Consider the following 27,111-nt stretch of genomic DNA (forward strand, 5'->3'; position numbering starts at 1 on the left):
TAATTAAGTGGAAATTGCTCAGTATTTTTACTGTATTATTTAGATCCAAATATTAGTCTTTGGTAAAATAGAGAATAAGAGAAATTTTAAGAAAAATTATGTTTCTTTATTCCCAGGTTCATTTGGGCTTGGGGTAGATAGTAATGCCCGTGACTAAGGTTTTAACAGCAGAATTGTGTGCAGGTATGAAAATGCTCTTTTAACAGAAAAGAATATTCATGGTGCCATTGAATCTCTTGAAGATATTTTAATATACAGATAGATTCATTCATTTATTCTCCCTTCCACTGGCTCTCAGCCATTTTCTGGCTTTCCAGATTTTCCATCTATGTTTTAAGTCAGGGATCAGCAGTCTATGACCTGTGAGCCAAATTGAGCCAACTCCCTGTTTTTGTGAATAAAGTTTTATTGGAACACCACCATGCTCATTCATTTACATATTTTATTTTGTTGTTTTGGCACTGCAACAAGAGTTGAATATTTGTAGCAGAAACCCTATGGACTGCAAAACTGGGCCTGCTCAAGCAAATACCATACAAGGAGATGACTTAAACTATGGGAATTTAATGGCTCACAGTTTTGAGGCCAGGAAAAAGTCCAAATCAAGGTATCACCAAGATGAAACTTTCTTTCCAAAGACTGGCATTCTGGGGCTGGCTGCCAGTGATTCTTAGTCACTGGCTTCTCTGTCACATGGCAAGGTATATGGTGGCCTCTCCTGGCCTCTCCCTTCTCTTCCCTTCCTTTCCCTTCTTGGATCTGTTGATATTCAGCTTCTTGCTTCCTGTGACTTGCTCTCTATGTCTGGGTTTCATTCTGCTCATGAAGGACTCTGCCATAGGATTAATACCAATCCTGATTGAGGTGGGCCATACCTTATCAAAAGATGTGGCCTACCCACCCCCCCCCCCCCCCACAGGAATGGATTAAGTTTAAGAACATGTTTTCTGGAGTGTACTACAGTGGGTGTTTCAAATTTCAGCTCTAACATATTGTGATCTTAGAAGATGTCATTTTTGTCCTTATAACAACAACAACAAAAACTGAACTGAAAGCAAAAGCATTACAAGGAAACAACAGACTATTATTTCTCATGAACGGAGATTAAAAAAATCCTCAACAAAGTATTAAGGAATTGAATTCAACAAAGTCTAAAAGGAATTGAACACCACGACCATGTGGGATTTATTCCAGCTATGCAAGGGTGGTTCAACCTGTGAAAATAAATCAATGTAATATATCCACATGCTAAAGAATAAAAATCATATGATCATATCAATTGATACAGAAAAAAAATTTGACAAAATCCAACAACCATTAATGATAAAAACTCTCGACAATCTAGGAATAGAGGGGAACTTCCTCAGCTTGATAAAAAACACAGACAAAAAAACTATAGCTACCATTACACTTAATGATGATAAATGGGACACTCTCCTCCTAAGATTGGGAAGAAAGCAAGGATGTCCTCTCTCACCATTCCTATTTCTGGAAGCCATCAATTAAGTGCGAAAAGACAGGATGATCCAATAAATGGTATATAGACTGGTGAGGAAAAAATAAAGGTTGTCTTTGTTTATGGGCAACATGATTGTCTCTGTAGAAAATCTTAAAGAATAACAAAATTTCCTGGAACTAATAAGTGAGTATTTGTCAAGGTCACAGGATACATGGTTAATATACAAAGGTTAGTGGCTTTCCTATATGCTGGCAATGAACAAGTGGAATTTGACATTTACAAAATATCATCTCTAATAGCACTAGAAGAAATTAAATAGTGATAAATAAACAATGTATAAGATAAATGCAGAAAACTCGAAATCTCCGATAAAAAATTAGAGAAGTTCTAAATAAGTGGAGATATATTTCATTTTTCATAGATTGGAAGCCCTCATGTTATTAAGACGTCAATTCTTCCCAAATTGACTTATAGATTCAATGCAACTTCTATCAAAATTTCAGCAAGCTATTTTGTAGATATTGACTAACAGATACAAATGTTTATATAGAAATTAAAATTCCTAGAAAATGTCAACAAAATACAGAAGAGCAAGAATCAACTTGAAAGACTCACACTACTCAATTTAAAGAATACTATAAAGCTACAGTGATTAAGATGGCATGGTATCAGTGAGTGAATATACACATAGATCAATGGAACAGAATAGAGAGCCCAGAAATCGACCCATACAAATACAGTCAACTGATCTATGACAAAGGAGCAAAGGCAATTCAATGGAGAAAGCAAATGGTGCTGGACTAATTGGGAATTCATATGCCGAAAATATGAACCTAGACACAGACATTACACCTTTCACAAAAATGAAATAAAAGTGGATCACAGACTTAAATGCAAAATGCAAAACTATGAAACTTCTAGAAGAACACATAGGATAAAATCTAGGTGAGCTTGGTTTTAATGATGAATTTTCAGTTACAACATCAAAAGCACAATCTGTAAAAGAAAAAAAAATGGATAAATTGGACTTAATGAAAATATAAAAATTTTTCTCTCTAAAAGACACTGTTATGAGAGAAAAGACAAACCACAGAATGGGAGAAAATATTTTCAAAACACGTATCTGATAATGGTCTTGTATCCAAAATATGCAAAGAGATCATACAACTCAAAGATAAAAGGACAAGCAACTCAAATAAAATATGGGCAAAAGTACTCAACATAACTTGTCATTAGGGAATTGAAAATTAAAATAAAAATAAGATACTGTTACATACATGTTAGAATGGTTAAAATTAAAAAGAAATTAGAGCTGACAATACCAACCATTGAAGAGAATGCAGAGTAAGAGGAACTCTATTTATTGCTTGTAGGAATGCAAAATGGTACTTTGGAGGACAGTTTGAAAGTTTCTTATATAGCTGAACATAGGTTTACTGTACAATCTATCAATCATGCTCCTGGGTATTTACTCAACGATTGTTAAAGCTTACATCTACAGAAAAAACAGCATGTGTATATTTATAGCAGATTTATTCATACTTGCCCAAAACTACAAGTGAACAGGATGTTCTTAAATATGAGAATGGATAAACAAACTCCAATATACCCATACAATGGAAAAGTATTCAATGATGAAAAGGTATGTGCTATCAAACTACTAAAAGACATTGCTGAATTTAAATGCATATTTCCAAGTCAAAGTAACCAGTCTGAAAAGGCTACATACTGTATGATTCCAATTATATGACATTCTGGAAAGGTCAAATTATAGAAACAGTGAACTGTTCAGTGGTTGCCAGGGATGAATAGGTGAAGCACAAGGGATTTTTTAAAACAGTGAAACCACTCTGTATGATACTGTACTAGTGGATGCAAGACACTACACATTTGCCAAAATCCACAGAAATTTACAACAGAAAGCCTTAATATACCAAAATTTTAAAAAATCATTTAGGACATTGGGGGAATCCCAGGATGGAATGCATAATGTGACAAAGCAATCTAACTGTACTAATACATAAAACAACCTTGCCGAAGGTGCTGGCGGATTAAGGTGGTAACCTAAGTAACTAAGAAACTGAGCAGAATCTATAAGACTAAAGGCTAAAGAAACTGTACATATGACTATATACTAGTTGACAAATTTCTTTCTCATGGAGGTAAGGGTTAAAAATTATAATAGCACTATACATATATACTGGAATTGAACAATTAAGTTAAATGCATGGCGCATGATAGGAACCAGGTTTCTCACTGATGGAGTGGAAGCTTACAAAAAAGCAGAAAGAGGAGTCTAGAAAGATCCTGGTGATAATGGATTAGAGTTGGAGATATCAGTATGAACTCATGTTTAGGTTAACATAGATTCAGATTGTTATAAAGAGAAATATTTATAGATATGTGTAGCTACATGGGCTATTATCACACATATATTTCATTGCTCTGCCAGCTGAGAGGGCCTAGAAACAATAACACCCCAGGAGCAACAAGCACAACATGCTTGGCTTCTAATACCATTCTCCAATAAAAGGAACCAGGGCTCCTTAGACAAATGGCTTATTCTAGGACTGGGTCAAGAAATATACAAGATGAGCTTGGAGCATCTTATAGTGCCAGAAAATAAGAAAGTGCTAAAAAAAACACACACACACAAGGAGAGAGGTATGCCAAAAGTAAACATGAGCTCCCAATGGCCAAAGTGGGAACAATTTGAGCAAAAAATAAAATTGAGTATTGAAGAAATACTTAGGAAAGAAGTATTGAATTATAAACCTAAACATAAAATAAATATCCTTGAGTCCATACTGATACACACAACTGATTGAATACAAAACTAAATGGGGGAGAAGAGACAAATTTCCCGTACAAGGTTCCAAATAATTTATGTATACCTTCTGCCCCCAAAGAGTTGGAGCATGACCCCCTACTTCTTAAGCGTGGGCTATCCATAGTGACGTCCTTTAAAAGGGTACAGTATGGAAAATGGAAAAAGGAGTAACTTTATAGTGAGAAAACCTGACAAATACTACCTCAGCCAGGGTATCAAGGTCAACATCAACAATAACGAGTCATGTTGATACTATGTACACATGATATTATGTGATGAAAATGTCATTTTACCTTTCTGGTCTTTCTCTTTGAAACCCATAATCCCAGTATAATCATAAGAAAAACATCAGACAAATCCCAATTGAGAGACTTTCTACAAAATAACTGCTCAGTAATTCCAAAGCTCTCAAGGTCATCAAAAATAAGGCAATCTGAGAAACTATCACAACCTAGAGGAGCCTAAGGAGATGTGACAGCTAAATGTAATGTGGTAACCTAGATGGAAGTTTGGAACAGAAAAAGGACATTAGGGGAAAACTAAGGAAATCTGAATACGCTATGGACTTCAATAATAATTTATCAATATTTGTTCATTTTTTGTAATAAATGTACCATACTAATGTAAGATGTTAATAATAGGGGAAATTGGGTGTGGGGTACATGGCAACTCTTTGAAAATTTTTCTGTAGATTTAAAAATGTTCAATCCCATTTCTTCATATATATTCCAAATAATTGAAAGCAGGGGCTTGAAAAGATATCTGTACACCAATGTTCATAGCAGCATTATTCACAATAAGGTGGAAGCAACCCAAGTGTCCATCAACAGATGAATGGATAAACAAAATGTGGTATATACACATGTGATGATTTGAAGCTGTACATACCCCAGAAATATATGTTCTGAAGCCTAATCTATTCCTATGGGTGTAAATCTATTTTAAGTAGGACCTTTTGATGAGGTTACTTCAGTTAAGGTGTGGCTCACTTCATTGAGGATGATTCTTAATCTTGTTACTGGAGTCCTTTATAAGTGGAATGAAAATCTGACAGAGAGAGAAAAAGCTACAGGAAGCAAGAAGCTGAACATCAATAGAATCCAGAAGAAAAGGGAAGGGGAGACCAGAAGATTTCTCCATGTGCCTTGTAGTGTGACAAGCTAAGGACCAAGAATCACCAGCAGTTAGCCCCAGAAGGCTACAGTCTTCAGGAGAAAAGCATTGCTTTGATGATGCCTGAATTTCAAATTTTTCCCAGTCTCAAACAGTGAGTGAATATATTCCCATTGTTTAAGCCAAACCACTGCATTGGTATTTGCTTGAGCAGCCAAGCAAATGGATACAAAACACAATGGAATATTATTTCACTGTAAAAAAAGAATGAAGTTCTGATGTATGCTACAATGTGCATAAACCTTGAAGACATCATGCTGAGTGAAATAAGTCAAACACAAAATACAAATATTGTATGATATAGATTATATGAAATGCCTAGAAGAAGCAAATTTCATAGAGACAGAGAGGAGATTATAGCTTACCAGGGGTTTGGGGGAATAAAGAGCTATTGCTTAATAGGTGAAGAGCTTCTGTTTGAGGTGATGAAAAAGTTGGGCAATGGATCTTGGTGATAGTAGCACAATATTGTGAATGTAATAAATACTACAGAAAGTGGTTAAAATGGGATATTTTGAATTGTGTGTGTGTATATATATATATATATATATATATATATATATATATATATATATAATACAATACAAAGTTTTGGGTTTTTTTCTACAAAAGTATGAAAAGAAAAAAAAAGAGCAAACTTTGCCAACCCTACTTTAAGTAAAAATAAAATGGAAATGATTGGTTTGCACATCATTTTTGGGGAGGATTAAAAAAGTGAATTTTTGAAGGAAGATAACAAGATGGTTTCAGATTACCTCCAAAGACTGAAGAGTTAATATAAGCCCGATTCCTATCTGTAGAAACTTAACTCGTATTTCTTTCAGTGTGGGAAAACAGCATCTTGCATAGTATAGCCAACTGGAAAGAAAAATACAAAATATTGAGATGTTCAACCCAAAAGAGTAACTTGCACATATTTGACAGGGATTCATTACATATATCCTTTACTTTAAAATTGAAATTCCAAAGTTTCTATTATATTTAAAGAAGAGAAGTATTTGGTTATAGAAATGAATTCTTATCAAGAAATGAAATTAAATGGGAATAAGAGACACTTCTGACAGAAAACAAAATTGGAAAAATATTTATTGCATGAGGTAAAAGCAATGGAAAATTCATTGCTCTTTTTGAAGCAACCCCACAGAGTTAATTCTTCCATGGTGCTGAAGGTATTTGCTTTGAAATTCATTTTATTGACCTAAAGCTTAAACTGCAGGGTGACTCAAGAATAATTGACAGGAGGGAGTGAACATCATGCTAGCATTGTCATGTATGCCCTCACTTAATCCCTTGTTAAAAGATGCATTATGTAAATGTATCCCCCACTGAATTTGCTAGCATTTTTTGTCTTTGGTGAAGTATTATCTATGTTTGTCAAGAGAAGAGGTAAAACCCCTTCTTTCAGCTGGTTCAGGGCTAATGTCTTCACACTTAAATTTCTGCCTAAAATTCAAGCCCCTATAAAAGGTTTCAAGATCTAAAGGTGGTGTTATTTTATATTGCACTTACATGTATAATATAGGTTTAGAAAAAAAAAGGATATCTAGAAGAAATTGATGTAATTAAGACTCTGAAATATGCTTTCTTTAGTGAAGCTGTTTTCCAAAGTTACTTTGTAGTGATATACCTGCAAAATCAATCTCCATAAAACCAGCCAAAGAATTATCAATCCATCCAGTAACGCATATGTTAAAACATATACAAATCACAGATTCATATATGTGGAGAGGTGAAAGCAGCAAGAGCATATTAGGCATTTATTTCGTCAATCAGAATCCAGCTTACATTACGATTAAACACTGAAAGTTCTAGGAAAAGCAGTGGCCTTGTATCTTTCATGCAGTGGGGAAAGTATTTTTCAATGAAAAGATTCTTCCTTAGAACATATAAGCATCACTGTGGAAGGAACAGAGAAGGTGGGCTTTTATGAAAAACAAGTAAATGATAAACGATAACCATCTATTGTTTACCTTTGAGCTGATGGTTATCCATGCTTTAATATCAGTCTTTACTAATAGGAGCCCCTGAGACTTTGATTCTCTGTTTTAAGTCCATAGAAAGAACCCAATTGTGGCAGTTTGATATTATTGATGAATTCCAAAAAGAAATACTGATTATGTTTGTAAATTGGTCAGTTCCTCTGGGCTAGTGATACCCTTAGATTGTGTTGAATTCAGAGGTTTCACTTTTACTTGATTAAATTATGACTAGGGCTTTGATTGGGGCATGTCAGTAAGACGTTAGAGAAAACAACAAGGCAGAGGGCACAGTAGGAGTTTCGACATTGGAGACCTGGGAATTAAACACACAGAGAAGCAGAAATGTGAGGAAAGAGAGAAGGCTCCATCAGACACGGCAGAGGCCCCAGGAAGAGAGACGAGCTGTTCGCCTGAGAATTTACAGCTGACCTTGTGGAAAGAGCAGAGCAGCTGAGCCGAGACTTATCGCACCCTACAGTTGATATTGGAAGAAGCTGGGTCCACGGAGTCTTAAGAGGAAGACAAAGCCTGAACCCTTGCAGATGTCAGCCTCCATCGTGCCCCAACACATGCCAACAGACTTTGGTGAGGGAAGGAACTTAAACTTTATGGCCTGGTCACTATAATCTTCTACCTCAAACAAAAACCCTTTATAAATGCCAACAGATTTCTGGTATTTTGCGTCAGCACCCCTTTGGCTGACTAATAAGCAATATATACAGAGGGGCACATAAAAGCTAACTAGAAAAAATACACTATATGCTTAGGTTTTGGAGATAAAAGACAAGTTTTTGGTTCTTTGTGGTATGTTTCCCTAGCATTAAGGAACAAGATAGAACCTTGTTTTACAGACTTAAAATCTTTCACATTCACTCTTTTAGTATTAGTGCATTAGAGAAAGTGACTTGAGCAAAATAGAGTTGATAGCCCTTGATCTCTAGTTGAGTTTTAACCTGTGTTCTCCAGAACCCTCACCTATGGTGCAAACCTGTTTTCTCTTAAATTGGAGCATGCTCCATGTAAAACAGCTGGCTATTAAAGAATCAGAATTGTGTCACTCTGGGACACACAGTTTCGGAAGGATTTGAAAATAAAAATCCTGAATAATCTTTGTCAGGTTCATTTGCATTTGGGCAGTAAAGTGATTTGAAATGCTTTCTTATAACAAAAGAGCAATTAAACTTCTATACTTCACTTTTCAAAAAAAGGGATTTGACTAAATGTAGGTACCTGATTCAGTGTCAAAACTTAGTCATGCAAAGAGGGAAGGGCTTATTAAGGAGAGGTGAGAGGTAATCCATACAGGCATTAGCATCACATAGCTGTGGCATGGAGCCATTGTGCCTTTCCTGGGCAGGCTTCCTTCCTCTTAGCTCAACTCATTAGTATGCAGCTGGAAAATACCAGCACAGAGCATGCCAAGGCTGACAAAGAAACGACTCAAGGGAGATTTAAACTCCATGACTATACATATTCCCATAAAGTTTAAAGAACATAACTACTCACAGCAGGGCAAAACCCCACAGTTTTCTCTCAGTGAACAATCCACATTACCCCTGTGGCTAGGATGATGAGAAAATGAATTTAAAAATATCTGCAGAATGGTGCTGATATCTTTGGTCAAGAAATAATAGTGGGAACCCCTTTCATTTTCCCAGAACTACATCTTGTTCCTGATGCAAAGTGGCCTAGTGAGGTTCTGACTATATTTGGAGCTGCTTCTCTGCAGTGAAAGGAAAGCAGAAGATGGTGGCCATATTATCAGAATATTTAAATTCTCAAAAACAATTTTGCTTCACCTATGTGGATATTTTGTGAAAAAAAATAGTTTTTTTTTTAAAGTTCCTATCACTAATGGTAACAGTTATCATGTAATGAAAATTAAATATTTGCTAGGCTGTTTGCACACTATTCACCTAACAAACACAAAACCTGAAGAGGAAATATTATGATGGGCATTTTAAAGATGAGGAAACAGAAACTCACAGAGGTTAGGATTCTCTATCACACAGCTTACAGTAAATATGGAGCAGAATCTTGCTAAATCCCGGGTGTGTCTATGTCTGCATCCCATGTACTTCATTCTCCAGATTCACCTACTTGCCTACATTCTTGATCTTTTTCCAGGTGTTACAGATATCTGTGCAAGAGTTGGAAATGCATTTGTTCTAGCTTGGTTATATTAAAATATTCACGCCTGAGCATCTAAGTTGCTCTGGTATGATGGTGGTAGCAGCAGCATCAAAATCCATAAGCACTAGTTAAAATGATTGAAAAGAAACCTCTGACAAAGGCATCCAAGTTGACTTTGGTGATGCCATGGTCTCATTTTTGAAGATCATTTTGCTTTTAACCTTCTACTCACTGATCTCATCCAGAATGTAGCTTATATTGCTTCAACTAAACGACAAGTAGAACCCTGAGTTGTTTTCTCCTATTTCATTTCTTTGGAAGGACTCCAGATTTGTTTATTTCCCTGGCTTACAAAGTAAAGGGGACAAGACATTTTTAGTGGAGGTCAACTCAATTACATTTCAGAAATAAGTGGATGATACAAATACGAATCAATGAAGACTGAGGCCCTTATTAGAGCAATAAGCAAATAATTTCCATTTTAATAGGAAAGACAAATTGACTTTAGTTATCCAAATTTATGACTAAGTCATTTTGATCAAATTCACCAAATAATCTTGTCCTCTTTATTTTGCTTGTAGTCTTATAGTAGCTATCAATAGAACAATTGCAGAAGCTACAAAACTGGCACTGAGCTATTACAAGTTACAATATTCATTCATTAAGGCATTACTGAGTGTCTTCTGTATGCCAGGTACTCTTTTAGGTGCTAAGTATAAGCCAGTGAAGAAACAGAAATATCCCTACCCTCATGGAGCTTACATTCTGATGAGGGGAAACAGATAATAAAAATGAGTAAAGCATATAGTATATCAGTTATAAGGTCTATGGAAAAAATAAACTAGGGAGGAAGGACCAGGAATGTTGGCAGAGTAACTTTTGGGAGAAATTTTAGATAGAGTAGTGTGATGGTTTATACAACACAAATGGCAATTCTTTGATATATTTCCCATTGAAAAAAGGATGTATGTCTCATACTCTTAAATCTTGCCTGACCACTGTGACTTGATTGTAACCAAAAGAATTCAGTGGAAGAAAAACTGATGACTTTTTAGGGGAGGACATAAAGGGCAATATGGGGAAGATGGCATCAGAATAGGTAGGCTGGGCTCAATTTTATCACAAAAACAATGGAAGAAGGTCAAAAAGTTGTCTGAGGGACATGCTTTGGAGCTCTATAGACCAGGAGAGTGCTGTCCCAGCAGGGCATGGGACAGAGAGATAAAGAAACTGAAATGAAAATCGTGAATTACTATCCGACATGGCTGGGAATTGCACCCATCCTCTACTTTCAAGGGAAACAGCCTGGGTAAAACCTGTGGCTCACTGCAGCCAACTGAGAAGGGAACAGACATCTTCCTCCCTTGGAATAGGGAGGTGCAGTGAAGGATAGAGAGTGGTTTCTCTTCAGTGAATTCTGTCAGTAAAGCCCACTTTGAACTTGGCTCTGGCCAGACCAAAATCACAGGCAAGTGGAGGATGAGTCACCTCCGTGGAAAGATTCACTGAAGAGCAATACCTGCTGGCTGGCTGGGAAACTGCACAGAGAAAAAACTGTTTTTAGTTTTTGCTTGTCCTAAACTCTTGAGGGCAGATTTGTGCCCCATTAGTGAGTCCCTGGCTCTATTTTGATAACTTAAGCTGGGCAATGTTAAAGACTTGGAATCAAAGAAGACTGTGAAACAAAACCACTAGGTAAGAGAGAGAAATTGATTGTCAGAGTAAATTCACCAATATATTCAGATGCCTAGACATCAGCAAAAATTAAAAGCCTTACTAAGAATCAGGAAGATAAGATCCAGTCAACAGAACAAAAATCCTGATGAGACACAGGATTTAAGACAACTAATCAATGATAATTACACAAATCTCCTAAACCAATTCAAGGAAAATATGACTAAAGAGATAAAGCATATTAAGAAGGCACTGGGTGAACATAAAGAACAATTTGAAAGCCTGAAAAGAAAAGTCAAGGGCTTATGGGAATGAAAGACACAATGGATGAGATTAAAATACATTAGATGCATGTAAGAGCTGATTTGAATTGACAGAGAACAGAATTAGTGAAATCGAGGACAGAACATCTGAACTTGAAAACATAGGAGAACAGAAAGAGAAAATAATGGAAAAAATGTAACAAGGTTTCAAGAAATTGAATGACAATGTGAAACACACAAACATATACATTATCAGTGCCCCAGAAGGGGAAGAGAACAGAAAAGGGGCAGAAAGAGTATCTGAGGAAATAATGACTGAGAACTTCCCAACTCTTATGAAAGACATAAATATTAAAAGCCAAGAAGGACAACACACCCCAAACAGAATAGCTCTGAATAGACCTACTCCAAGACACTCACTAATAAGAAGAACAAATACCAGAGATGAAGAGAGGATTCTGAAAGCAGCAACAGAAAAGCACTGCATCACATATGAGGGAACTTCAATAAGACTAAATGCCAATCTCTCATAAGAAATCATGGAGGCAAGAAGGAAGTGGTATGATGTATTCAAGGTACTGAAAGAGAAAGACTGTCAGCCAAGAATTCTTCATCCAGCAAAATACCCTTCAAAAATGAGAGTGAGTTTAAAGTCTTTGCAGACAAGCAGAAACTGAGAGAGTATGTTGACAAAAGATCAGATTTACAAAGGACAGTAAAGAGGGTGCTACAACCTTAAAGGAAAAAACAAGGATGAGAGACTTGGAGAAGAGTGCAGAAATGAAGATTATTAGTAAGGGTAACTGAAAGGGAAAAAAGACAGACAACAGTAAGATGTGATAATGGAAAGCCAAAGGATAAAATGGATGAAATAAGAAATGACTTTACAGTAATAACATTAAATGTCAAAGAATTAATTCCCTAATCAAAAGACATAGACAGGGAAGCAGATGTAGTTCAAATGATTGAGCTCCCACCTACCACATGGGAGGTCCCAGTTTTGGTGACTGGTGCCTCCTAAAGAAGATGAGCAAGACAGTGAGCTGATGTAATGGGCAGGATGCAGCAAGCTGACACAACAAGATGATGCAACAAGAGACATGAGGAAAACATAATGAGAGACACAACAAAGCAGACCATGGAGGTGGCTCAGGTGATTAGGCACCTCTTTCCCACATCAGAGGTCCTGGGTTCAGTTCCTGGTGCCTCCTGAAAAGAAGACCAGCACACAACAAGCATACATAGCAAATGAAAAACAATGAGGGGGTGGGGAGAAATAAATAATTAAAATAAACATTTTAAAAATAACATCAAAAGACATAGACTGACAGAATGGATAAAAAATATGATCACTCAATATGCTGTTTGCAAGAGATTCACCTCAGGTGTAAGGACAAAACCAGGTTAAGAGTGAAGGTTGGAAAAAGATATTTCACACAAATAATAACCAAAAAAGATCTATAGTAGTGATACTAATATCAGACAAAATCTATTTTAAATGTAAAACTGTTATAAAATATGAACAAGGATATTATATATTAATAAAAGGGGCAATACACCAAGAAGAAATAACTATAGGGTATGCACCTAATCTGGGTGCCTCAAGGTACATGAAGCACACACTGGTAGAACTGAAGTGAGATATAAATGTCTCTATAATAATAGTTGGAGACTTCAATACACCATTCTCAGCATTGATAGAATATCTGGACAGTGGATGATGAAACAGAAAGCTTGATGAATAAAGGATACCTAACAGATATTTATAGAGCATTACACCCCCAAAACAGTAGGATATACATTCTTTTCAAGTGCTCATGGATCATTCTCCAGGATAGACTATATATTGGGTCACAAGACAGGTCTCAATAAATGTAAATAGCCTGAAATTATAAAAAACACTTTCCCTGATCATAATAGAATGAAGCTAGAAGTCAATAATGGATGGAAAATGGGAAAAATCAACAAATACATGGAGATTAAAAACACTCTTAAATAATTAGTGGGTCAAAGAAGAAATTGCAAGAAAAATCAGTAAATATCTTGAGATGAATGAAAATGAGAACACAACATATCAAAACCTATGGGACACAGAAAAGGTAGTGCTGAGAGGGAAATTTATATCCCTATAAGCTTACATTAAAAAAGAAGAAAGAGCTAAAATTGAAGACTTAACTGCACATTTGGAGGAACTAGAAAAATAACAGCAAACTAATCTCAAACCAAGCCAAAGGAAAGAAATAGTAAAGATCAAAGCAGAAATAAATGAAATTGAGAAAAAATACAATAAAGAGAATCAGTGAAACCAAACCTTGGTTCTTCAAGATCAACAAAATCGACAAACCCTTAGCTAGACTGACAAAGAGAAAAGGAGAGAAGCTGCAAATAAAATCAGAAATGAGAGAGGGACATAAGAGAGATAATATCGTAAGAGAGATAATATCGTAAGAGAGATAATAAGAGGATACTATGATCAACTGTAAGCCAACAAACTAGACAATGTAGATGTAATGGACAAATTCCTAGAGACATATGAACAACCTACACTCACCATAGAAGAAATAGAAGACTGCAACAAACCAATCACAAGTAAAGAGATCAAAATGGTCATCAAAAACCTTCCAAAGGGGAGCTGATGTGGCTCCGTGGTTGAGCACTGGCTTCCCACATATGAAGTCTTGGGTTCAATCCCTGGCTCTGGTACTTCAAACAAAACAAAACAAACAGAAAAAAAACTCCCAAAGATGGAAAGCCCAGGAACAAGTGAAATCTACCAAACATTCAAAGGTGATCGAATATCAATTTTGCTCAAGGTCTTCCAAAATATTGAACAGGAAGGAATACTACCAAACATGTTCTATGAAGCCAACATCATCCTAATACCAAAACCAGGTATACTATGAGGAAAGAAAATTAAAGACAATTTCTCACATCACTATACACGCAAAAATCCTCAACAAAATACTTGCAAGCCAAATCCAAAAGTACATTAAAATAATTATACACCACGATCAAGTGGGTTTTATTCAAGTTATGCAGGGTGGTTCAACACAAGAAAATCAATTACTGTAATAAACCACATTAATAAATTGAAGAAAAAAATCACATGATCCTCTTGATTGATGTAGAAAAGGCATTTGACAAAATACTGTGTCCTTTCTTGATAAAAACACTCCAAAAGATAGGAATAGAAGGCAGATTTCACAATATAGTAAAGTGCATATATGAAAAACCCACAGCTAGCATTGTACTCAACAGTGAAAGACTGAAAGCTTTCTTACTGAGATTGGGAATAAGACAAGGATGCCCACTGTCACCACTGTTATTCATTGTTATGCTAGAAGTTCTAGCCAGAGAAATTAGGCATGATAAAGAAATAAAAGTCACCCAAATAGGAAAGGCAGAAGTAAAACATTTGCTATTCACTGATGATATGATTGTATATCTAGAAAATCCCAAAAATCTACTACAAAGCTAATAGAACTAATAGAAGTGTTCATCAAAGTGGCCAAACATGAGATTAATATGCAAAAATCAGTAGCGTCTTTACACTACTTGTGAGCAATCTGAGGAGGAATTCAGGAAAAAAATGCCATTTATAGTAGCCACTAAAAGAATCAAATATTTAGGAATAAACTTAACTAAGTACATAAAGGACCTGTATTCAGAAAACTACAAGACACTGCTAAAAGAAACCAAAGAAGACCTAAATAAATGCAAGAACATTCCTTGTTCATGGATTGGAAGACTAAATGTAGGTAAGATGTCAATTCTATGCAAACTGGTTTACAGATTCAATGCAATTGCAATAAAAATCCCAAAAGACTTTTTTTTTGCAGAAATGAAAAAGCCAATTATCAAATTTATCTGGAAGGGTAAGGGACTCTGAAGAGCCAAAAATATCTTAAAAAAGAAGAATGAAGTTGGAGGACTCTCACTTCCTGACTTTAATCATATTTAGCTACAGTGGTAAAAACAGCATGATAGTGGCATAAAGACAGACAGATTGACCAATGGAACTGAACTGAGAACTCAGAAATAGACCCTCCCATCTATGGTCAAGTGATTTTTGACTAGCCTGTCAAATACCCACACAGCTCAGGAAGAACAGTCCATTCAACAAATGGTGCTGGGAAAACTGGATGTTCATATTCAAAAGAAAGAAAGAAGACCTCTATGTCACACCTTATACAAGAATTAACTGAAAATGGATCAAGGACCTAAATATAAAAGCTATAACCTTAAAACTCCTAGACCTAGAAGAAAATGTAGGAAAACATTGTCAAGATCTTGTAGTAGCAATATTTCTTAAACCTTATACCCAAAGCGCAAGCATTGAAAGAAAAAATAAATAAATGGGATCTCCTCAAAATTAAACACTTTTGGTCTTCAAAAGATTTTGTCAAGAAAGTAAAAAGGCAGTCTACACAATGTGAGAAAATATTTGGAAACTACATATCTGACAAGGGTTTGATATCAATTTTATACAAAGAGATCATACAACTCAATGATAAAAAAAGCAAGTAACCTAATTAAAATATGGGAAAAGATTAAATAGAAATTTCTCCAAAAAGGAGATACAAATGGCCAAAAAGAGATGAAAAAATGTTCAACATCAGTTGATATTAGGGAAATACAGAACAACTGTACAAATAAGATACCATTTCACCCCTTACAGAATGGCCATCATCAAAAAATCAGAAAACTACAAGTGCTGGAGAAGATGTAGAGAAATAGGAACACTCCTTCACCATTAGTGGGAATGTAGAATGGTGCAGCCTCTGTGGAAGACAGTTTGGCAGTATCTCAAGAAGCTGAATATAGAACTGCCATATGATCCAGCAATCCTGTTACTAGGAAATTATTCAGAAGATCTTAAAGCAAGGATACGAACTAAGATCTGCACACTGATTTTCATAGCAGCATTATTCACAATTGTTAAAATGTGGATACCAGCCCAAGTGTTCATCAATGAATGAAAGGCTAAACAAAATGTGGTATATACATATGATGGAATACTATTCAGCTGTAAGAAGAAACAAATTTGGGATGTATATGACAACATGAATGAATCTTGAGGATAATATATTGAGTGAAATCAGCCAGACACAAAAGGACAAATTTTATATGGTTTCACTAATATGAACTAAACACAATGTGTAAACTCACGGAAATAAACTCTAGAGTATAGGTTACTAGAAAATAGAATGTGGTTTGAAAATGGAATTTTTAATAAACGTTTGTTGTAAAAATGTGGAAATGAATAGAGTTCATGGCAACACATTATGGTGAGTATAATACTGCTGATATATAAATGAGATTGTGACTTAAAGGGGTAATCTATGGACATAAATGTCAATTGAAAGGAAACTAGAAAATAATCTTGGGTATGTATAACAGTGATTTTTGTGGTGGATGAAGGTTCTAGTTAATAGTATAAATATAAGAATGTTCTTCTTTACAAAGTGTTACAAATATGGTGCTACATGGGAAATTACCACTAATGTAACTTATGGACGATAGATAACAGTAATGTAATATTTTTGCAGCAATGGCAAAGAAGATATTGTGTATTATTTCTAAGAGGCAATTATGAGGGGGATAAGGGATTATGGAATTTTTCCTTTTAGAGTAATGAAAACACTCTAAAACTGACAGACTTGATGACAGCACAACTCTGTGATAAAAATAAGAGCCAGTGAGCATACACTTTGAATGGACTGTACAAAATATGGGACTGCATAATAGTAATCCAGTGGTGGAAGGTGGACTGTAGTTCACAGGACAAATATGAGAATGTTCTCTCATGAACTATAACAAATGTATCAATGTATAATACTAATACAGGGTGTTTATAATCAGGTGGGTTGGATGGGGGAATACAACAAGTGTGAGATATGGGCTATAGTTAGTAGCAATATTCCCCTCCCCTCCCCAAAATGTCTTCCTCGTCTGTTTGCTCATTGTTTTTGCTCGTTTTTTTGCTCACTGTTTGCACTCGTCTACTCGTTGGTTTTTCTGCACATTGTCTGCTCATTGTGTTTTGGTTTTTTCTTTAGGAGGCACCAGGAACTGAACATGGGATCTCCCATGTGGGAGGCAGGTGCTGAACTGCTTGGAGCCACATCCAATCCCCGAGTAGTAATATTTTTTTTTAAGATTTATTTATTTATTTATTTTTCTCCCCTTCCCCCGACCCCGGTTGTCTGTTCTCTGTGTCTGTTTGCTGCGTCATCTTCTTTGTCCGCTTCTGTTGTTGTCAGTGGCACAGGAATCTGTGTTTCTTTTTGTTGCATCATCTTGTGTCAGCTCTCCGTGAGTGTGAAGCCATTCCTGGGCAGGCCGCACTTTCTTTCGCGCTGGGCAGCTCTCCTCACAGGCGCACTCCTTGCGCATGGGGCTCTCCTACGTGGGGGACACCCCTGCATGGCACGGCACTCCTTGCGCGCATCAGCACTGTGCATGGGCCAGCTCCACATGGGTCAAGGAGGCCCGGGGTTTGAACCGCGGACCTCCCATGTGGTAGACGGACTCCCTAACCACTGGGCCAAGTCTGCCGCCCCGAGTAGTAATATTTTGATGATGCTATTTCATAGTCTGTAACAAATGTTTCACAACAATGCAAGGTGTTGGTGGTGGGGTGATGTATGGAGGCCTTGTGTGATGATATGGATGTTTGTTTTGTAAGTTCACAACTTTTACTATACAATTATTTTTATATATGTTCATGTATGAATGATACACTTCAGTAAAATTTTATATATATAAAAATGCAATGTGGCTTATAATGGAGTCACAAAGGTTTCCAAAAATGTTCCCTGGAGGGTGGTAGAATTCACCCCACCCTTGAGAATCATTGGTTTGGAACTTCTGTTAGCTTGAATATATTGTAGGTGATTTCTTCTTAGTTTGTGTGAGGATAGTTGGTCTTCATCTACTTAGAGCAATAGTATCAGGGCTATGTATTCCTTTCTATTCCTTTTTATATAGCTGATGATCCTTTGAGTGGATGATGGGGGAGCCTATATGGAACCGGGTTCTTGGGGGAAACTTTGGTGCTATAGTCTCTTAATCTGATTTTGTTAAACATTCAGGACTGCCTCCACCTACTCAGTGGTCTACTCCATTCCTGTGGGCTTTGCCTCAATCTCCAGACACAGATGTGACCCCTGGAAGATAGGAAGTTCCAATGGCATGTTCTGCCTTAACTGAAGTCCTTCAAGTACAGCCAGGGGAAAAAAAGTCACTCTGTATACTTCAAGTATGAAAAATTTTAATACAGGAGATGAGAAACGTCCATAAACTTTGGAAGTTCCAGGGAAGCAAAGTTTAAGGAAGTGGCCAGAAAAGTCTAGGGATGAAGCGCTCAAGCAGGTGATACTTAAAAACTCACTGGGACTGCTGCAATTCAAAGAATCTATGGAAAATGCCCAAAACACTCAATCTGCAGCAGTGAGATGCAAGAGCTCCCTCAGATGTCAGCTCTTTGAATTTTATATTTGTTCACACATCTCTCAAAATCTCCCATATCGTATCCTAGTGCCTCTTTTTGGCAGACCCAACCCTAGAACAATATAAGAAGGTGGTGGTGGGGATTCTGGGAAACCTATTTCACATTTTCTTCTCTGCAGTGCATTAGGAGATCTTAAAGGAGGTGGTGATGAAGACAAGTTGACAATAGTTCATCCAGCCCACTAGCTTCTTAGAGCTTTTGTGATGATTAAATGAGAAGATGTAAGTAAAATAGTGGAAAAGCATGAACTGGAATAAATACTATCTATTGTTAGTATTAGTATATTATTATTGACATGTGTATTACTGAGGAGGAAGATTGTATGAATACTGTTAGGTTCTGATATCTTTCCTTAGAAGTAGAAATTTTGGCCAGAAACCCAGATTCCTTCTATCTTAGAATTTTTATCTTTTCCTTTAGCCAGATTGGGGTTCTTTTCCAGAAGAGGATTATGAAGTGTATATATATACGGGCTAAATGTAATTCTCACAGGAAATTAAAGTCCCATCATCCAAAACTCTAAGCTGCTATAGCTTTGGACTTTGCATAGTGATTCAAAAATGTGGAAACCTTTCAAGAGTACAAAAATGAGAAACAGTTGGAAAATTACAACATCACTTTTATTTACATGGAGAATATTTTCTAGCATCACCGTCAAGCTAATGAAGATGAATTTAATATAAAGACTTTAAACTATTTTATGGCATTTATTTATTATTTAAGTTGGGGAAATAAAATTAAAGAAACACGAACAAGTGGTCCTTTTTGGTTTTAAAGGAGAAGAGAATACAACAAATTAATAGGTCATCCATCTGAAACAGGAAACTTTTTTATGCTTGAGAGTATATTTTCTATTTCTCCATCCACATGAGGTAAACAGTAACTGTGTATGTAATTGGAGCTTTCAGAATGCTTCAGTGAACACTTCATACATAATTTAAAAGCATTCGCGTAATCAAGCTCTGCAGTAGAACTCTTCTCTCTTGGTGCTAAGAAGGGCATGATCTGACATTGGGTTTGGGGAATTGGACCAGAGTGGTCAGCACAGTGCTGCTACTTATGCTTGTTTGAATCACTGGGCTTACTTTTTGTAAGTGTTCAAAGCAATTCTAAAATAAAATACATGAAGATAGTTTGAAAGTTACAGGAAACTCTTCCACTTCAGTAACTGAAAGCATAGTGATGTTTTTCCTTAAGGCAGTCTCTTGCAGAAATGTTCCTTTTCTTTAAAGGATGGAAAACATGGGCCTGATTTCTTCAGCCTTCTGGGATTAAAAAACTTCAATACTTCCACCATTCCTCTGGTATGAACACAAGCTTAAAAATTACTCTGTAGACTGGTCAAAGAGTTACTTTGATGTACCTTTTCCATCTTGAAAAATATCTATAAACAATGTAAAACAAATGATGATGCAAAGTTGTGCATCTATTATAAAGACTTAAAAAATATTGAAACTTAATATTCTTCATTCAGGTACAGAAACCACTGTTTAAAGGAACAATATTCTAAAGCTGTTTATGATTCTGTAAGTCATTACCTCTTTCAGGTCGATGTTATATCTAGAGCTAAGAAAGTGGATGTTTGAAAATGGATAGACATTCAGGAAACCTCACTTATTTTGGTAATGTTCGGATCGTAGGTACATGGGTGGTTGTTGTTGTTTTTTTTCCATATATATACACATAAAGTATTTTTTAGGAGGTACTGGGGACTGAATCCAGGACCTCGTACATGGGAAGCAGGTGTTCAACCACTTGAGCTACATCCACTCTCCTACATAGTGTATTTTGTACGTTTGAAATATTTTTATGATAAATTTTCTGGGCTGTTGGTTATAGATATCAATTCAGTAAGCATGGCAAAAGGTTTTCTAAAGGGGTAATACTAACTTAAACACTCTTTTAATGTCCCAATTGCTTCACATTCTCACCAAAACTTGGCACTATCAAACTTTTAATTTTTATTTGCATTTGCCAGTTTGAGGATAGAAAATTGTATCAACAGATGTCCTGGTAAAATGGCAGATTGAATATATACCTTTACATATACATGTTCAAAAGTCTATTTAAACAGGAGTAAATGAATTTTAAAGGAATGAACCTACCAAGAAAACATGAATGAAAGAGAAGACAACATCAACAAAATTTGGAAGTGTGAAACTGGATGGATGAGTGGAAACTAAACCAAAGAAAGCCAAATCCTAAGCTGGTAGTGGGGAAAGCCAAGAAGCAACATATTTATAGAGAGGAATCGGCAACACTCTGGATTCTGGAACCAGGAGGGGAGGTGAAACTAAAAGCAGAAGGACATTTTGAAATATAAAGCACTTATCTTCCCCAGATTTCCCCAGTTAGTGCAGCTGGTCAAGAATTCTCTGGTATTCTGGGGATAAAATTAAAGAGATAATCATATAGACAGGGAGAGGGTTAAATAGAGGGTATGGGAGAAACCATGCACAACTGAGGGCAACAATCTAATATGAAACAACAACAGACACATGTGGATTGAGGGAACTCTATATGCTGAAAAGAGGGGCCCTGGCTAGTTCTCCCAAATCTAGAAGCCAGGGCTGTATCCTTCATGCCATGGATGAAAGGATTATTTCCTGAAGAAAAGAGGAAAGAACATAAAAATTCTGGTGTCAGCGGTTCCCTGCCAAAGTGCCAAAGTGGTACATTTTTTATCAGCCTACACTGAGGCCCACAGTTAACAATCGCCACCGTACACTGTGGGAAAAAGAGTTGAGATTGTATTTGAACTTTGTATGATCTGTTCCTTATTGTAAATGTTGCACCTGTTCTATTGTTGTGGATGTTGCAGTTGTTTCCTATTATTGTAGATGATGTTGCAGTTCAGATAGCAAACAGCTGCTTGGTAGTTTCCAATAAATATGATGTGGAAACTAGGGTTGAAGCTCTCAGTGCCAGAAGCTGTGAGTCCCCTGGTCCCATCTTTATCTCCTCTCTTGTGTCTCTCTTGATGTCTTTTTATTTCATAAAGCTCTGCATTGCCTTCCCTTTGAGCCAACCTATCGCTGAGCTGATCACAGCAACTGGCACCCAACATGGGGCCCAAAGGGAAGAAGGCTTGCAGCAGTACACCTGTCAGAAATTTCTGTTAGTTGAGATGACTGAAACACAAACAAGGATTATAAGTCATATGAAGAAAGATAAGTCATGAAAGAGAGAAACAAAAATATACAGATATGAGAATAACTTGGAGGAAATGAAAAATAAGCAAGCAAAAGAAATTTTAAAAGGACACGATACCCAGAGCCTCCCCAAAAATCAATAGCTCCAGAATGACAGAGATGATAGAATGAGTAGCCAAAAAATTATATAGGGTCACAGGTAGAGTTACCATGAAACTAATTAAAGCTTCAACTTCAGGACTCCTTATTTGCATAGCACCACCCCCGCCTCTACCTCTTCCATACCCTAAGAGGGACCCAGGCAATGTGTTCACATGGCCATGAGTTTTTGTAAAACTTTGCCTTCAGTTGGTTAAGATTGCTGTCTCCACTCCTGTGTTTCCTCATCACACTTCTCCTAAAATCAAATGGTATTAGAATAATCATGAGTTTTCGGGGGAAGTTCAGATGGGAAAAAAAGGCACTACATATCATATCCATGACACAAAAATAGGATGCTATTTAAAAATAAAAGAATGTTAATAAAATAAAAATTAAGTTTTGGACATTAAAAATATGATAGCAAAACAAAACATCAATTGAAGATTTAAAAGTTAGGAGTACAATTTCTGGGATTTCGGCAGTTGGATGTTTAGTTTCTAAGAAACTGCCAATCTGTTTGCCAGAAAAGCTGTACTATTTTATATTCTCACCAGCAATATATGAGACACACAGTTTCTCCATATTCTCACCAGTATTTGGTGTTGTCATGTTTTTATTTTAGCAATTGAGATAAGTGGTTCATTGTGGTTTTAATCTGCATTTCCCATGGCTAATAAAGTTGAATTTTTTTCATGTGCTCATTTACCATTTGTATATCTTTGTCTATGAAATGTTTGTGCATGTCTTTGCCCATTTTCTAATTGGATTTTTTTTAACATTGAGTTACAAGAATCCTTTATATTTCCTAGATAATAGTCCTTTGTCATATACATGGTTTGCAAATATTTTCTCTCAGCCTATAGCTTGTCTTTTCATCATAACAGGGTCTTTTGTAAAATAAAGGTTTTGAATCTTGATGAGGTTCTGTTTTTCAAGTTTTCCTACTATGGATATGTTTTTGAATGTCAAGTCTAAGAAGTCTTGTTTAGCTCTCGATCCTGAAAATTTCCTCCTATATAGTTCTTTCTAAAAGTTATATAGTTTTATGTTTTGCAATTAATTTTGTGACACATTTTTAGCTATTTTTTATATTGTATAAGGTATAAAGTTTAGGTCAATGTTTTTTTTTCTTTTCTTTTGCATATGGACATCCAGTTATTCCAGCATCATTTGTTGATAAAGTTATCCCCCCTCCATTAAATTGAATTCTCCCTTTGTCAAAAATAAATCAAGGGAGCAGGTATAACTCAGTGGTTGAGCAATTGCTTTCCATGTAGGAGATCCTGGGTTCAATCTCTGGTACTTCTTAAAAACAAAAACAAACAAACAAAAAAACCCTGGGGAGTGGGTGTAGCTCAGTAGTTGAGTGCCTGCTTCCCATGTACAAGGTCCTGGGATCAATCCCCAGTACCTCCTTAAAAAAAATAAATAAATTAGGCATATTTGTGTGTCCCATTAATCTATGTTTCTATCCCCCTGCCAATAGCACGTTGTCTAACTTACTATAGATATATGGTAAGTCTTAATATTACGTAGAGTGATTCCCCTACTTTATTATTCTTTTTCAAGATGGTTTAAAGTCATCTAAGGATTGTGTCTTTCCATATCAATTTTAGAATAAGCTTGTTCACGTCTATTAAAAAAACCCTGCTGGGATATAAATCCATTAAACCTATATATCAATTTGTGGATAACTGATATCTCCACTATGTCGAGTCTTCCAATCCATGAACGCACAATGCCTGACTTCACATTTTTCAGGGAAACTATTTCCAGCCTAGGATTTTATGGCCAGTTGTGCAGTAGAATAAAAAGGCATATTCATATCTGCATAGTTTTAAGAAAATGTATTTTTATACTCTATTTCTCCAACAAAATGAGAGAGAAGAAATGGTTTCCAGGAAATGGATTATACAACATAGAAAGAAGTGAAAGGAATCCCAGGATAATAATGAAGGGTTATCTCAGCATAATAGCTATGTCCAGGAGTAAAGGGCAACCACTCCTGCTTGGAACAGGTCAGAAGGCACCAAGAAAGATTTCTTCAAAATGATTAAATTCATAGAATGACTAGATCAACAGAATGTATCAAGATATGATTTACTAATAGGGAAAGGGGGAAAGGGGAGAATGTTGGGTATATAGGAGTCCCTATATTCTGTATGTGACTGTATTGTGACCTTAAACTTCTTTGAAGATATAATGAAAAAAAAAAGTAAGACACTGAGGACAAAATGGAAGAAATTGCCACTGTACATACAGGACAACAGTTATTACAGTGAAGAAAGGCAAAACATAAAAAAAATTAAAATATTTTTCATGTTTTTAATACCTTTATTTTAGTTTTTCTAAATTATTATGTATTTTATTTCTTATGTTTAAACCTGTCATTACTATCTCATTTTCATACTAACTGAATTTGGCAATATACTTGGCTTCATTTTTTAAGAAGTTTTGGATCACTGAAGGGTTCAACTATGGCAAGGGAAGACCATTGGTGTGGGGTGTCAATGATGGGAGATACATGAGAGGAAGTTCACCTGGGCATACATATAAAGTATATAAATAAGTTCAAACATTCATGGGGTATTGCCACAGTGAGTAGAGATTCACACAACTACTACTGAAAGAATACTGAATTCCCATCCTGGGGACTCTGCCACATTCTCTAAGGGAACAGCGACAATCCCCCAAGTACAGTGGCAATGACCAGTGAAGAAGGATAGTCCTTTGATGGGACCTTGATACTGACAAACATGTTTATGAGCCCTTTGCACTTGAAATTTCAACTAGGCCTAGAGCTGCAGGGTGCCTAAGAGTTACCCCCTGAGAGCCTCCATGTTGCTTAAATGTAGCCACTCTCTAAGCCAAACTTAGCATATAAATGCATTACCTTCCCTCCAACATGGCACATGACTCCTGGGGATGAGCCTTCCTGGCACTAAGGAATTACTACCAAGCACTGGTTGGCGATGCAACTGGGAAAAGACCTTGAATAAAAGGGGGAAATGGTAAAGACAAATGAGTTTATGACTAAGTGAGTAGGGAGGATCTTCGCAGCTGTAGCCGCTACAACATCCACTACTGGTCCTGCTGCCCCCACTCCCGCAGCCGCTGCGTCGCGGCTTGTATTTCTAAAATAGTGCCACTAGACTTGGACAAGTATGTGGAGATAGCATGGCTGTGCAAGTACCTGCCGGAGAACGACCTAAAGTGGTTATATGACTATGTTTGTGACCTCCTCTTGGAAGAGTCAAATGTTCAGCCAGTATCAACACCAGTATCAGTGTGTGGAGACATACATGGACAGTTTTATGACCTTTGTGAACTATTCAGAACTGGAGGTTAGGTTCCTGACACAAACTACATATTTATGGGTGACTTTGTAGACAGAGATTATTATAGTTTGGAGACTTTCACTTATCTTCTTGCACTAACGGCTAAATGGCCTGATCGTATTACACTCTTGCAAGGAAATCATGAAAGTAGACAGATAACACAAGTATGTGGATTTTATGATGAGTGCCAAACCAAATATGGAAATGCGAATGCATGGAGATATTATACTAAAGTTTTTCACATGCTCACAGTAGCAGCTTTAATAGATGAGCAAATTTTGTGTGTTCATGGTGGTTTACCTTCCGATGTCAAAACACTGGATCAGATTCGAACTATTGAATGGAATCAGGAAATTCCTCATAAAGGAGCATTTTGTGACCTGGTTTGGTCAGATCCTGAAGATGTAGACACTTGGGCAATCAGTCCTCGAGGAGCAGATTGGCTTTTTGGAGCAAAGGTCACAAATGAATTTGTTCATATCAACAACTTAAAACTCATCTGCAGAGCACACCAACTAGTGCATGAAGGCTATAAATTTATGTTTGACGAGAAGTTGGTAACAGTATGGTCTGCTCCTAACTATGGCTATCATTGTGGAAATAATTGCCTCCATCATGGTCTTCAAAGATGTAAATACAAGAGAACCAAAGTTATTCCGGGCAGTTCCAGATTCAGAGCGTGTTATTCCTCCCAGAACAATGATGCCGTATTTCCTTTGAGGCCTTCGCCCATCCTGCTGACCCATTTTCCTGCCCTCTTTTTACCCCAATTTTCGTGTATGACCCTCTACAATATAATTTTTATTGAGCACTTTGCTGCTGAAATGCTGCCTCTTGCCTTTTTTATTTTAAATTATCTAAATTTATTGTTATGGTGTCTATCAATGTTTTTCTATCAATTTTCCCCCTCATCCCTTCCCCACCTTGGACTTATTTGAGAAGACTTGAGAAATGTCTTAATACTCACACTGCTGCATGTAGCTCTTGCTTATTTACTGGTCTGGGGGAAACAGGATGCATTTGCTTTTTAAAAAAAAGTCAATTAGAAAAGACTACACCAAAATACTCCTCCTTTTTGTATCATTCAGCTTTTTGTTTTAGTTTAAGTTTTAAGAAATTTCAGCAGCAAAGTTGTTATTCAGGGGGTACGATGGTCTGTGACTGCGGCGAGTTATGTATACCTGTCCCAGCTGTAAAATTCATTGTCCTTTGTTGGATATTTTAAATGGATATAAAATAAATTGGTCTAATGGGCTAAAAAAAGTGAGTAGGGAGGTCATCAGAGAGGTAATGCTTACACACGTCTCTGCAGGATCTCATAGACAGTCAAAGTAGATACTACCCCAAGTAGTGGGGCTCCTGAGGGCTACAAAGACACCAGGTCCTAAGGTCATGGCTGATGGCTCTGGAGTTTGGTGCCTTGCCAGTGGGCCCTACTTTGGAGTTTGTGCTCCTG

The 27,111-nt window shown here is 36.5% G+C and overlaps 1 pseudogene; it reads left to right on the forward strand.

Moving 5' to 3' along the window:
* Positions 1-14,255: 14,255 nt before the first annotated feature.
* Positions 14,256-26,490, forward strand: LOC101418674 (serine/threonine-protein phosphatase 6 catalytic subunit pseudogene; annotated as a pseudogene).
* Positions 26,491-27,111: the final 621 nt, after the last annotated feature.

This window comes from Dasypus novemcinctus, chromosome X, assembly GCF_030445035.2.
Source record: "Dasypus novemcinctus isolate mDasNov1 chromosome X, mDasNov1.1.hap2, whole genome shotgun sequence".
NCBI lineage: Eukaryota > Metazoa > Chordata > Mammalia > Cingulata > Dasypodidae > Dasypus > Dasypus novemcinctus.